The sequence below is a fragment of the Natrix helvetica genome (assembly GCF_964273705.1).
Source record: "Natrix helvetica genome assembly, chromosome: 1".
Classification (NCBI taxonomy): domain Eukaryota; kingdom Metazoa; phylum Chordata; class Lepidosauria; order Squamata; family Natricidae; genus Natrix; species Natrix helvetica.
The window spans coordinates 329,619,487-329,633,566 of record NC_138548.1 but is presented as its reverse complement, the minus strand read 5'-3'; the positions used below and the strand labels follow the sequence as shown (position 1 = coordinate 329,633,566).

The 14,080-nt window shown below is 43.2% G+C and overlaps 1 protein-coding gene across 1 annotated transcript in view; it reads right to left on the bottom strand.

The window, feature by feature from the left end:
- The window catches only part of TAFA4 (TAFA chemokine like family member 4), a 197,829-nt gene extending 183,979 nt beyond the window's left edge, over positions 1 to 13,850 (bottom strand). The window contains exon 1 of the mRNA XM_081934049.1: positions 13,749 to 13,850. The gene's annotated coding sequence lies outside the window, so the exon portion shown is untranslated. The remainder of the gene's footprint in view (positions 1 to 13,748) is intronic.
- Between the last annotated feature and the right edge of the window lie 230 nt (positions 13,851 to 14,080).

Below are 14,080 nucleotides of genomic sequence, written 5' to 3'. Positions count from 1 at the left end.
TTTCACTACAGCATCATGCTTCCTTCCTGGAATTTTGTTTCGATTCATATAGGGGATTTTGCGCAACATTTCAGAGAATAGCATCAAGCAATGTATTGAAAAGGTTCTTTATTCTGATCAAAATAATTCCTTAAGCAAGGAAGTATATTCTATGTGATAATTCATTGATGTGCAGATCAACAAAAATCCAATCCATGTATCGATATTGCGTGCACTTAGTAATTAGTCAGTTCTGTCAAATTTTATAAGAATTATCTTTAAGAATAAAGAAGCTATCAAAAGACTACAACTGTGATATCTTTCCTAAATATTTTTTTGAGTCTGCTCAGCTTTCCTAAATGTTTACTTCTTTGTGTAGGATTCTCCAAATCCATACTGGTTTGACTCTGGAAACATGGGAAGATATACCAACAGATTTGTGAACTGTGCACCTGTTTGTGCAATGAAAAATTCCATTTTGGAACACCGTGTGATTTTCATTTAGGGGGGAAAAATCTGTAAGACGATTTCTTCAAATCGCTATTCCAAAGTACAAAGCTCCTGGTGTTGGCAAAACATTGTGCTGTTAAACTCAAGATCTAAACCAAACACAAATGCAAATGAATTCTTATACTATAAATTTCATCCAAGCTCAGGGGTAAAAAGAACAGTACAGTGGTTAGGGTATTGAATTAGGGATGAGATCTCAGGTTCAAATCTAACTTCAGTTATGGAAATTTATGGAATAACTGGACAGCTGTTGTATCTCACGTCAACCAAACTACAGAGCACCTAACCAGTCTGTCACTATACAAAAAAGATATATTTATATAGAAGAAATATATATGGATGAGTATTGTGTGCTGTATGTTATTTTTGAGATTACGGAGGTTGGGGGAAAAAAGGATCACAACTCCTTCCTTTTCACGGCTTCATCTATTGATATCCTCTGAAGGTCAGGGGCACCTAGAAGCAGAGAATGCAGATGAGGTGATGCACACACACACACACACATTAAAAAAGTGTTTGTGCATGTGTGCACACTTGTTCAATTGAAGTTCTGGAGAGACAGTAAGCTTTAAAATACAAGTTCCAAGAAAGCAAGTGTTTGTCAACCCTTGGAGATAGGCCAAAACTAGAAGTTGGCAGGCTAACATTTCTTATTGGAAATGTGGAAATTCATTGGAGCAAATCACAGAGAGTTTTTGAATTTTATCACTATGAATGCTAGATGAGATAAGGGAACAAAAACCCGATTGTCATTTTTCTTCTTTTTAGATGCACTGATGAAGTTAGCCTGATGACTGCCTCTAATTATTTAATGCTTGAAGCAAGCAGAATTAATTTCTGTGTGTGGTATTAGCAACTTACCCTGCTGGGATATTCTCATTGTTCCGCTACAGTGAGCTGTAGGATCACTCACAGTCATTGCATATCTTTTTAAAACAGGTAAATCTTAAATCAATCACATTATTAATATATTATGTTCATTGTAGCAGCAGTGAGAGGCCAATTGAAATGTGGTCTCCTACTGTGCTTACTGTATGTCTGTTTGGTTATAGCATATTAGCTCCCTCTGCCCAAAATAAAGAAAAGAGAAAAAATGAATTTCATTTTGCAAAGGTTCTCCTCATTTGCAATTATCTTCGTAATCTTTTTTTTCCATAATATTATTAATTTCAATTTTCCCTTCTCTTAGTGTGCTCTTGGGCACATATCCATCTGACTATTACTGCTAAGAGTCAGATGGATAAAATAAGCTTCTTTTTTTGTAAATGGAATATATAACTTGAAACCCCAGGCCAGTAGGCTCATGAAAGTCTTTGATGACAGCCCCAGAAATCCTGCAAAAGACATCAGGAGTTTGTCATGTACTAAGTGACAAAAGGGAGTAATCATTGTGTGCTTAGAAAGTCAATAGTAAACTAACTCTTAGTTTAATTATATTTAAATTCAATTCAAACACATTCAGTATTTTGCTGTCTGCCCAATTCTTTGTACTTGCTGATCTGGCACTTTGAAGCTTTTATATATCATTCAAAGAACTGTGGTTCTCAGCCTAAAAAACTTTTACATCTCTTACAGTCCACAGCTTTTTATGATCCACTCATGGCCAATTTTTAAATTATTTTCTAACCATTTTATGTTAAAGTGAGTAATATAAAATTTACTACTTTCAGCAATCGAAAAATAAGAGTTTTCCAGTTGTCCTATTGTCTTCCTTTCTCCCAAGAAGTGTATTTTTATAAATAAATTTTAAAAAAGAGGAACCCAACACAAACAGAAAGGAGGGATAATAATGGTAGGACATAAATAAACAAACTATGAAGTCACTGTTGCTGGGAAGGAAGAGAGAAGACAGAGAGATAACCTGAAGGATAGTGTTCAAATATTAATAGGATAAGATAGCAGGGAAAAAAGGAGGAACCATAAGGCCAGTAATAAGATGGCTAATTTTGAACCTTTGATGAATTAATGGATTGCATTGTTGTCTACAACGATGAGTGAATAGGGATAAAAGTTGGATGACTGCAACCGTTTGTTTAATAACGATTCAAAATTACAATGGCAATGGCAATGAAGAAAGTGACTTATGACCAGTTTTTATATTACCACTGTTGAAGTACCCTCATGATCACATGATCAGAATTTGAACTCTTGGCAACTGGCATGTATTGATGATGGTTGCAGAATCCCAGGGTCATGTGATCACCTTTTGAACCTTCTGACAAGCAAAGTCAATGGGGAAGTCAGATCCACTTAACAACTGTGTTACTAACTTAACAACTGCAGTGATTCACTTAGCCACTATGGCAATAAAGGTCATAAAATAGGGCAAACCTCAATTCACAACTCTCTTGCTCAGCAGTGGAAATATTGAACTCAATTGCGGGTCGTAAGTTGAGGACGACTACCTGTATTTCATTGTTACTTGCCACTTTACAATTATACCTGGTAAATCATTCTAAAAGACCAGCATGTCATTCTGTGCTCCACTTGAGTTTTGTGCTGTCTAGATTTTGTAAGAAATATGACATGTCATGTTCTCTCTCAAAAAAATAAATGGAAGACAGATATGGCTTTAAGCTGTTATGATATGGACATGACATTAGGAATAAGAAATGTACGTATAAATCAAGATAATAAATCTGCAATAGGACCCATTTTTCTTTCTAATGTTAATTCTTCTGGTTTCTCTCTGTAGTTTTAAATGAACCTTTCTTTATCCTTAGAATCAGGCACTGGCTGTATATGCTCCATTCCATTTGGCTAGCCACACTGGGTCCCTTCATACATTTTGAAACCGAGGGGGTGGGGGTACAGATTGTGTCTGACTTCACAGAGAGTATATGCTTATTTTTTTAAAAAAAAAACCTGTAAATCTCAGGTTAATGACCAAATTACCTCCTGCTAGAAGAAATTAGGAATACAAAATAACTAAGACAATTTACCTATAAAATTACCAATAAATAGAATCCAGCCTACTCATGGCTTGCAGGACAAGTAACCTTGCTCTTCTATAACTACTGAAATAGCCAGAAAATGATTTATCACATTCGTTATCATTCTACTGTTTACAAAATCCCAACTGCTTTTTCGTACCTGTTTTGTCATGGATGCAAACTGTAGAATGTTAGCACCCACCCCTCTCCTAGAAGAATGAAATGTTTTAGGAAATATTTAAAAAGGCAGACTATTATATTTCCCAAAGGCAGAAGTGGAGAAACATGTTTTTTCTTAAAAGATAGAAAGCAGACTGTATCTCCCTCGCCCCCACCCCACCAGCAGATATTCTGTGCCCATTTAGAGAGATTGGGCCATCCTATCTACAAAGCAAAAGACCTTCAGCCCCAGGGTGATGGGATTAAGACCGTGATGGTGAACCTATGGCACGCGTGCCACAAGTGGCACGCAGAGCCATTTGTCAGGGCACGCGAGGCGCTGCCCTGTCAGCTGGACAGCGCGCATGCGCGCGCTGGCCAGCTGAGTTCACCTTTTTAAAAGCTATTTTTCGCCTTCCCCAGGCTCCAGAGGCTTTATAGGAGCCTGGGGAGGGAGAAAAGAGCCTCCCCCGCCCCCCCCCAGAGGCTTCAGGGAACATCCCGAGGCTTCCCTGAAGCCTTCGGAACACTTAAAACCAACCTCCGAGCAACCCGGAAGTGACTTCCGGGTTGCTCGGATGGTCGTTTTAAGCGCTCTGAAGGCTTCAGGGAAGCCTCGGAACGGTCCCTGAACAGGCACGAGACGTGCGTCTCCATCGCCCGGGCCCGGATCGCCTCCACCGCGCGGCGCCTCAGGCTCGCCGTCCTTGCGCCCGGCCTTCAAATCGCTGCCGCCGCCGCCACCGCCGCTAGGACGGGCTAGGCTTCAGCCGCGCCGCCCTCGCCTCCTCCTCCTCCTCCTGTAGCCGTGCCATCGCAAGGATTAAGGCGAAAGGGGGCGGGGGCGGGGAAAGCGAAGGGGGCTTTGCATGATTTTTTCGCCTTCCCCAGGCTCCAGAGGCTTTATAGGAGCCTGGGGAGGGCGAAAAGAGCCTCCCCTGCCCCCCTGGAGGCTTCATGGAATGCTCGAACGCGGCGCCGGGGCCCGGCAGGCAGCGAACGAGTCGGAGCCTGCCGACTGGAGGAAGAGGGTGAGAGGCGGGTCCTGTGAACGGCGGCAGCAGCGGCGACAATAGTCGTAACTCGGCTGCCTGCCGCCTTTCCCCTCCTTTGTCTCCCAGCCGGGGCGACTATGCAAAGCCCCCTTTGCTTTCCCCGCCCCCGCCCCCTTTCGCCTTAATCCTTGCGATGGCGCGGCTAGAGGAGGAGGAGGAGGAGGCGAGGGCGTCGCGGCTGAAGCCTAGCCCGTCCTAGCGGCGGTGGCGGCGGCGGCAGCGATTTGAAGGCCGGGCGCAAGGACGCTGAGCCTGAGGCGCCGCGCGGTGGAGGCGATCCGGGCCCGGGCGATGGAGACGCACGTCTCGTGCCTGTTCAGGGACCGTCCCGAGGCTTCCCTGAAGCCTTCAGAGCGCTTAAAACGACCATCCGAGCAACCCGGAAGTCCGGGTTGCTCGGAGGTTGGTTTTAAGTGTTCCGAAGGCTTCAGGGAAACCTCCGGACGTTCCCTGAAGCCTCCGGGGGGGGCGGGGAGGTTTTAAGTGTTCCGAAGGCTTCAGGGAAGCCTCCGGACGTTCACCTGAAGCCTCCGGGGGGGCGGGGAGGTTTTAAGTGTTCCGAAGGCTTCAGGGAAGCCTCCTGACGTTCTCTGAAGCCTCCGGGGGGGGCGGGGGAGGCTCTTTTCGCCCTCCCCAGGCTCCTATAAAGCCTCTGGAGCCTGGGGAAGGCGAAAAAATCATGCAAAAATGGGTGCGTTGTGCGCGCATGCGCACTGGGGGCGCGTTGCATTATGGGTGCGGCACGCCCGCACACGACCCCCCCCCCGCGCTCCCCCCACTTGTGGCACGCGAGCCAAAAAAGGTTCGCCATCGCTGGATTAAGACATGACCCTTCAGAACATAATAGGATTAACCCACTACCATCTAGCAGCAAAGCTCACCACATTGCACAATCTTCTAAGGACATTCCATTACCCTCCAAATTTCAACCAAACTTAGCTCAGACAAGCTATGACCCTTACATACCCCCATTGGAGTCTGACAACAGTCAATAGAATACATGTTCTTGCACAGGAACAGGAAGCTAAAGTTCAAAGTCCCAAGAGAAGGTAGAAAAACCCCTCATTCTCAACTCCATGTGGTCAGCTGCCCAGAACCCAGGACTGCTGGTGGTTCTGCTTCATCATTAAACCATCTTTCCAAGCATCCTCTAGGTTTCCAGTGACCTTCTCCTGGCTTGGAACTGAACCACATGGATATTTCTTCCAACAAAACTAATACAATTATTAGTTCTTATATTTAGTCTTCCCTCTCAAGTCTCTAAGCTGCACTTTTCATTCTTAACTGATCATCATAGATATTAACAATTAGATGCAGCATAAAAAAAAAACCAAAGCCATTTCTGAAATCATAATATTGGATTTTCTGTCAGTTAAAGTTAACAAAAGTTAATTTTAAAGTTAACAAAAAAGATCCAAACAATGAGGTCATTCATGCATTTACAGGTAGATGACAAAAATGCCTTTATTTTTATCTAATATTTTCTGTTAAGACAATTGATGGGATTCACAAGAGAGCTTTAAATTAAGTGGACTTTTAGCTCTCTTGATATCTGCTGAAGGATCTGGGAAGCTGGTCCAATAATGACTGGAAGGCACAAGAAAGATCAAGGGCAAACGATAACACTTCAGAGTAGGTGCTACACAGAGGAAGGTTGAATCATGGACTTAAACTACAGGAAGGTAGATTCTTCTGGAATATAGAGCAAATCTCCAGACAATAAGAGACTCTGACAGCAATATCAGTCACAAAGGGAAATGGGCATGCTCTCCATCTTTTAATGTTTTAAATCCGGATCTTTATAGGCACACATTTAGTCCTCAGTAGTTTTAATGGCCTCTTCCAACTTGGGTGATTCCTTGCTCCAGTACTTAACCTTGCCTAATTGCTGATGTGTTGAACTACAGTTCCTATTTTCTGTAATCAACTTGATTGTTTTCTTCATATAAACCTAATTATCAAATTTAAATAGGGCAGAACCTTAAACACAATTTAAACAATTAAAACTAACTTAGTGTACTTATAACAGTTTCTTTTATTCCCTAGCAGTTTCCTAATCAACAGGTGCCAATGTCATTTTCCAACTTGCTTTTTAAAAGTGGAATAACGTACCAAGCAAAGTTAATATTCTGCTTATTTGAATATTCCCATGATAACTAAATAGTTATTTACTATTTTCTAATTTAAATTAATTCAACTCATGGAACATTTTCTGGCCAACTGAAAATAAATTATACACAAGTACAAATAAATTAAATCAAGGAATTCACTGGCCACCCTTTTCTATAGAGTTTGTTTCAACATGCACCTATCCATGCAAGCTGCCAAGGAAAATACTTTTCTTAATTGGATTAAACAAATCTAACGGCCTCACATATTTTGTATGCAAAGACTAGAGTAGGCAATTTCAATCTCTGGTAGGTTTTATTCATGTCTGCAAATATTAGAACTATAGCTTCCACAATCCCACATCACTGGCCATATTAGCTAGGTAATGGAAGCTGATGCCCAAAACATTTGAAGGCCCTACCCCTATGATAGCAAAAAAAAAAAAAGTTTCATATATTCTGCCCTGGTGGCTTGGTAAAAAGATTAGGCTATGAATACTCCCAAATCCAGCTTTTATTGCATAATGTACAACTTCGAATCCCTAGCACCACATAACGGAGTGAGCTCCCATTAATTGTCTCAGCTTCTGCCAACCTAGTAATTCGAAAGCAAGTAAAAAAATGCAAGTAGAAAAATAGGGACCCCCTTTGATGGGAAGGTAACAGTGTTCCGTGCGTCTTTAGCGTTTTGTCATGCCAGCCACATGACCACGGAGATGTCTTTGGACAGCACTGGCTCTTCGGCTTTGAAACGGAGTCGTTCCCTAGAGTCGGGAACGACTAGCACATATGTTTATCTTTATCTTTACCTTACAAGTGGCCTGGTTTAGTCACAAAATATTTATTTCGTTAAATTTATATGCTGCCCATCTCACCAATAAAGCAACTCTAAATGTTATATATTAGGTTTATATTCCACTTCTTTTACCTATATAGCTCCCAAATAGAGGATATAATGCTACCGCTTCCTATTTTGCCCAGAACCATTGAGGGGGTTGGGAGGGGGGGCTGATTGAGATTTGCCCCAAATCACCTGGCCAGAGTTTGTATTGAAGGGAAAACCAGAACTCACAAGTCTCCTAGTTTCTAGTTCAGTACCTTAATCACTACCCAAATTGTTCTGGCTTTTCCTCAGCACCTACTCTCCGATTTTTTCTGATAGTCCGAATGGACACCACCACTCTCAAGGAAAAAGCACGACTGAAGGACAGTGGCTTAGGGCAGGCTGGTCTAAAGTATCATCAGTGGTGCTGCTCTTCATTGCCCTTGCTGGACCACATGCAGATTTACATCAGGTAGAAGAATCAACCAGCACAGATACAATTTAATTACCATATTTTTCGGAGTATAAGACGCATCTTTTCCCCTCAAAAAAGAGGCTGAAAATCTGGGTGCGTCTTATACACTGAATACAGCATTTTGTCTCCCGAAACCCCGCCTCCTTCACCAGCATGGCCATGTAGAGCCTTTAGGAGGCTTTCAGAGTGCTCCTGGGGGCTGGGGAGGGCAGAAATGAGCAAAAAATGAGCCGTTTTATGTTCACTTTTGTCCCCCTCAGCCCCAAGGAACACTCTATAAGCCTCCTAAAGGCTATGCATGCCCTTTTTTTGACACAAAACGGGGCCATTTTTGCATTAGCACTCTACAAGCCGCCTAAAGGCTACTCATGCCTTGGGGGGGGGGGGGAACGGGCCCGTTTTCATGAAAAAACTGCCATTTTTGGGAGGTCTGCAGAGTGACACTTCTTTTTTTTAATTTGCCTCTTCAAAATCTTGGTGCGTCCTATACTCCGGTGTGTCTTATACTTCGAAAAATACAGTATCTGAAAAATAGGGCTGGGCTAGGCAGATAAACAAAACCAAAAATTGTTAAAGATGGTCAATGTACGAATCACAATAACAAAAATACCATTAACATTTACAGCATATTTTCTTGCCAGGAAAGTGAAATACAGGCTACCCTCGACTTACAACAGTTCATTTAATGACCATTCGCAGTTACAACAGCACTTTAAAAAGTGACTTATGACCATTTTTCACACTTATGACCATTGCAGCATCTCCATGGCCATGTGATCTACACTCCGATGCTTAACAACTGACTCACGTTTATGATGTTTGCAATATCCCCGACTCAAGTGATTCCCGTTTTGCGACCTTCTGACAAGCAAAATCAATGGGGAAGCCAGATTCACTTAAGGACCGTGTTACTAATTAACAGCTGCAGTGATTCCAAGTTGTAAAAATGGAGCAAAATCCAATTTAACAAATTTCTCACTTAACAACATAAATGTTGGGCTCAATTGTCATCGTAAGTTGAGGACTACCTGTATTTGATCACATCAACTTGCTTTCCTTAGAGGTATTCATATCCCAAATGAGTTAATGTACAAACATAAAATAATGATAATCAATGAGGCAAAAAGACAGATCCAGGTCAAAGCAGTAGACGCAGTACTGATTTTGCTACTTAAACATGGCCTTCAATGAGAAGCATCAAACTCAAATGAACTAAACCTTTCTGGGGTTGGCACTTAACATTCAGGGTAACATGACAAAAACAGCACCTCTCTCTTTGCTGCACGTTTAACTCCCAGGAACAAGGATTCCAAAATTAATGGTAACATTCAGGCATACACATTGAGAAATGAGACATTTAAGAGTTTTAATAGTAAGGGAAAACCTAAACACACTCGGTGCAATTGAACATGTCTTTCTTCAGGAAGCAATCCCAATTTTCTGCTTTAAGCAAGGTTCTTAAAAACTGCTGTGGGAATCTACAGGCATCGTTTCCATCTAGATATGTGTTACACATGCATACATATGTACACATATAAAAATTCTTTAGGTTCTTAAGAGCAAAGCTGAAATGGCTAGGAACTACTGTGGGATACAAAAATCTGGATGACCAATTAGCAGCAAAAATCCTTGTTCTTGCTGCCATCTCTAGTGGGATCAAGATTTCTGCAGCCCAGGCCTAGTAACACCAAAAATGACTGGATTTTTTAAAAAAAAACTCGTGTTTGAGTTTGCTTTGATTATGACAGAGCGTTTCTAACAGAGGACGGTCCGCTTCCTCTTATTAATAATGTAAGCACAGACTTGATTTCTATTAAGTGTAGTTTCAGCATCTCTTAGGCATCCTCTCAGGCAGCTTATAAGCAAAAATATTCCTCTAAGTGTTAACGTGGAGAGAGTATTGCTAAGCTACTAACATACTTCAATAACCTGTTGAAACATTAAGGGAGTTTGGCATAAAACAGTATGTGGTCAGCAGGAAAATCCACAGTTACAAAAGCTTTCTTTCTTTCTCTTTCCAGAATTTCCTTGCAGGAAGATTTAAATTTTTCCATAAGATTTTGATAAATAGCAAGGTTGTGAATATTACGTACCTTTAATGTGAGTAAGCTTTATTGAGCTCAGTGGCTGGGTTTATGTACCACGTTAAATCATCATGTAATTTGTTTCATCTTATTCAATAAATTATGATAAAATAGAAACTAACCATGTTATAGTTGAAGAAGCCATGGCTTAACATAGCGTGTTCACACTTGTGAGGCATCTGAGCAGATACATATAGATGCTACACATAATCAAAATACACCTGATTCAACATTTTCAAGAGATGACACCTTTAACAAGATAACCAGGTCATGAAAATATTCCAAATTCTAAATATATAGATATGGATATTTAAGTGATACAGTGAGTTGTTAATAATTTTCCATAGAAGCAGCAGACTGCCTGCAAACAGCCAGATGGTCTCTTTGGAACAGACTATCTTCACAGTTCATTATCATTTTTTGCTTTAAGTTATCACAATAGACATATTGCTATTGTTTAGTGGGCAAGGTGACAGAGCTGTTTACTTCTGCCAAATAATATGAGATTTAGATTACTTGCTATGAAAAATCACGATTACTCAGTAGAGCACTAAAATTAAAAACTATGAATTTAGGGTGCTTTCCTTCAAATACCTTGTTTCAAAATATGCAGAAAATAAATGCCAGCTGTGTAAATGCAACTTGTTTAGGGAGGGGGGGATATGTCAAAACAATTTGGAAATATGTCTGTGCAAAGGTATGCATGCAATTATTAAGCATGTATCTTGGAATATACTGTCTGGTATACTGCAAATATCAGTATTTGTAGCACATAGGATTAAAATTGGATGTGTTTGTGGTGCTTATTTCAAGTGATTACCTAAACATTCCAGGAATTACTAATTGAAGCTTTAAGGGATAGAAATGCTTTCACAACCAAATCTGTTTATGTTCCCTTTTAGGTAGTCACTTTGGTTCAGTAGTTAAGGCACCAGGGTAAAAACTGAGGGAACTCCAACATTCAGTCCTGCTTTAGAGACAAAGACAGCTGGGTAATCTTGGACCAGTTCTCTCCCTCTGCCTCTCTCTGCCCTAGGAAGGAGGCAATTAACAATCACTTCTGAAAATGTTGCCTAGAAAACTGCATGGAATTATTAAATACCGGTAGTTATCCTGGTTCAAGCTTTGGTACATTCCAAACCCATTCTGAAAAAGTCAATAAATATTAATTATATTGAAGTTGATGCTACAATGTTGATACTAGAGTGCAGAAGCAAAGATGTGATCAAGAGAAGGTTGTATATTCGTAAGTATTTTTATTACATTGCCCTTATAAAGGTCTGCATTTCTCAAGATTATGTTCCTTAATAATCTACATTACTTGTAAGAAACACCCACAGAATTCAATTAATGCATGTCACACAGCAGGCAGTTACACCTGAACAAAAAATGTTCTTCTGTAGGATGTTACTGTCACCCTAAAGTGGGTAGATGCAGCTTGTGAGGAAAGTCTACCAATATCACAAGAACACAAAACATTATGGCTGTATTTCATCAGCAAAGCCACTCCTTCCCCAGTTGTGACAGGAATATAAAACTTCAGAAGCTGTACAGTAGAACTTAGAAAACTAATTATTCTTTTGCAAGGGGGAATAAATGAACCAAAACTTCCCCAAACAGTTTCTTTGTCTTCCAACAAAAGGAAGGATCCTCCGTATCCAATTAGGAACCTCTATAGATGAAGCAAGCTAAGGCTTTGTTTTGCTGTGGACAACCCATCTCACCCACGCCAGAAATCTAATCTACCTAGCCTGGTTAATGTCACAGCCTGGGGGGGAGCGGCTCCTTCTGCATAGCTCCTTCCAACCAGGTTCAGGGTGTACATATGGAAGCAAGCAAAAGAGAGCAGCTTGCTGAAACAGAGATGGAAGAGGGGGGCAAGAGATCCATGTCCACCAGCCATGACCACCAACGTCCCCGACCACTCTTCACCTCTGCACGCCAAGGCACCTCGCCAAAACGGGTTAAGAGGACCAAAGGTGAGTCTAGGAGAGAACAGGTGGAAAGGAAGCTCCTAACTTGCCAGGAGGAGGGACCGATCTTTTGCGCTCACGTGCCCTTTGAACGCAGGATAGGGCGCAGTTACTAGGATAGGGTGCAGTGACTCCTCGTTCTCTCCCTCTCCCCCAACCTACTCGGTGCTGCTTTTCAATCAAATTCGTTGGCTGAGCAAGTCCACCTGGGGATAAACACCGCTGCAACCACCCAAAGAGAACAAGGAGTCACCCGAAGAGAGGCGAGCAGGCTGCGTCTGGGCGGCACCGTCAGCCCGATCACATGTTCGAGAAACAAAGGCTTTCCTGGGCACAGGAGCAAACGGGCGGCCGAGGCTTTGCTGTTCGCTCCTCGTCCCCGCCAGCCGAGCAGCGTTTCAGGCCCCCCGCTTTCCAAGCCGGTGCCTGGGTTTCTTCCGGCGGCAGACACGACCGTCTTGCAGGCCGCTCCCTTCCCTCCAGTCTTGGAGCGAAGTTTGCTGGAACTCCGTAAGGCTGAAGCCTCTGGAGTAGAAGCGCCGGCAATGGGCTGTCCGCCAGCCTTCGTTCTCCCGCTACGCTCGACTACGAGTGACCGCAGCTTTCTTCCCCAGTCAAGTTATGGAGAAAGGGATGGGGGTCTAGACAGCCCTGTGTTAAAGTAAAGCCTGAGGTGGAAGGAAAACTCCCCCCAACCTTGAGAGAGGTCATATCGCCACAAAGCTAGTCCTCGATTTACAACAGTTTATTTAGCGACCGTTCAAAGTGACAACGGCGCTGAAAAAAATGGGACTCATGGCCGTTTTTCACAGTTATGACCTTGGCAGCTGTCCCCTAATCAAAATTCAGACCCTTGGCAACTGGTTCGTATTTATGATACGTTGCTATGCCCCCCAAGGTCATGCGATCCCTTTTTGCGACCTCTGAGGAGCTAAGTCAATGGAGGAAGCCAGATTTACTTAATAACCGGGTGACTCATTTATCAACTGCAGCGATGCCCTTAACAACGGTGGCAAGAAAGGTCTTAAAATGAGGCTAAACCCACTTCTCAATGTCTCACTTAACAACAGAAAGATCGGGCTCCGTTATGGTCGTAGGTCCAGGACAACCTGTACATCCAGGGGGGGATAGGCTATTTCTCCAAACTAAGCGCGTGGGAAATGACACCCACCGGGCTCCCGAAGGTCTTCTCCCATCGCTCCCGGGGCAGCCAGCTCTGTAAGTTGCTCGGCTCAAGTTCTCCGGGTCCCTAGGGGGAAAGGAGGAACGCTTCTGCTCCCAAGGCTCCCAAGGTTTGCAAACTCCTTACTCTGCCGCCCGCTAGCGCTTCCTCCTCTCGCCGCAGCTGTTTCTTCCCCGCAAACCGAGCACAGCCCGCCCTTTGACTGGACCGGGCTTCCTCCGGAACAGAATGAGAAGCAGCGCTCGATTGCTGGCCGCAGTGGATTCCAAACCCGCCCGATCGATGGAAAGAACGGATGGAAAGAGGGTCAATGTCACCCACTCGCAAGTACTTTATGTAGGAGGTGAAACACCAGCAACTTAACGACTGCACCGGCGCCACTGATATATTATACACCCCGTTTGCAGGACTTTTTCTCCCGCTCGCAGGAAGGAGAGAAAGCGGCGCGCGTGCCCACGATCCTTACCTGGAGCGCGTTTCGGAGGGATGCTCAGGATACCTCGCAGGAGACTGGCGCCAAACAGCAGCAAGACTCCATTCAAAGACGCCCTTGCCTTTATTACGCCCCCTCCCCTCCCCACGGTAAAGCTTCGGTGGCGCCGAGGAACCGAAATGGGCTACTTCGGCGCTCGCGGCTGGGAAAAAGAGCAGGATCAAAAACAAAGCTCAATCCCGGCGGCGAAGGGAATTGGATGGAGCCCGGGGGCGTTTGCGGTCTTCGTCGTCGGAAGAAGTGAAAGCCAGAAGGAGAAAGGAGGGAAACAGCAATAGGGTCGAACGGGAAGAAAGAGCAGGAGG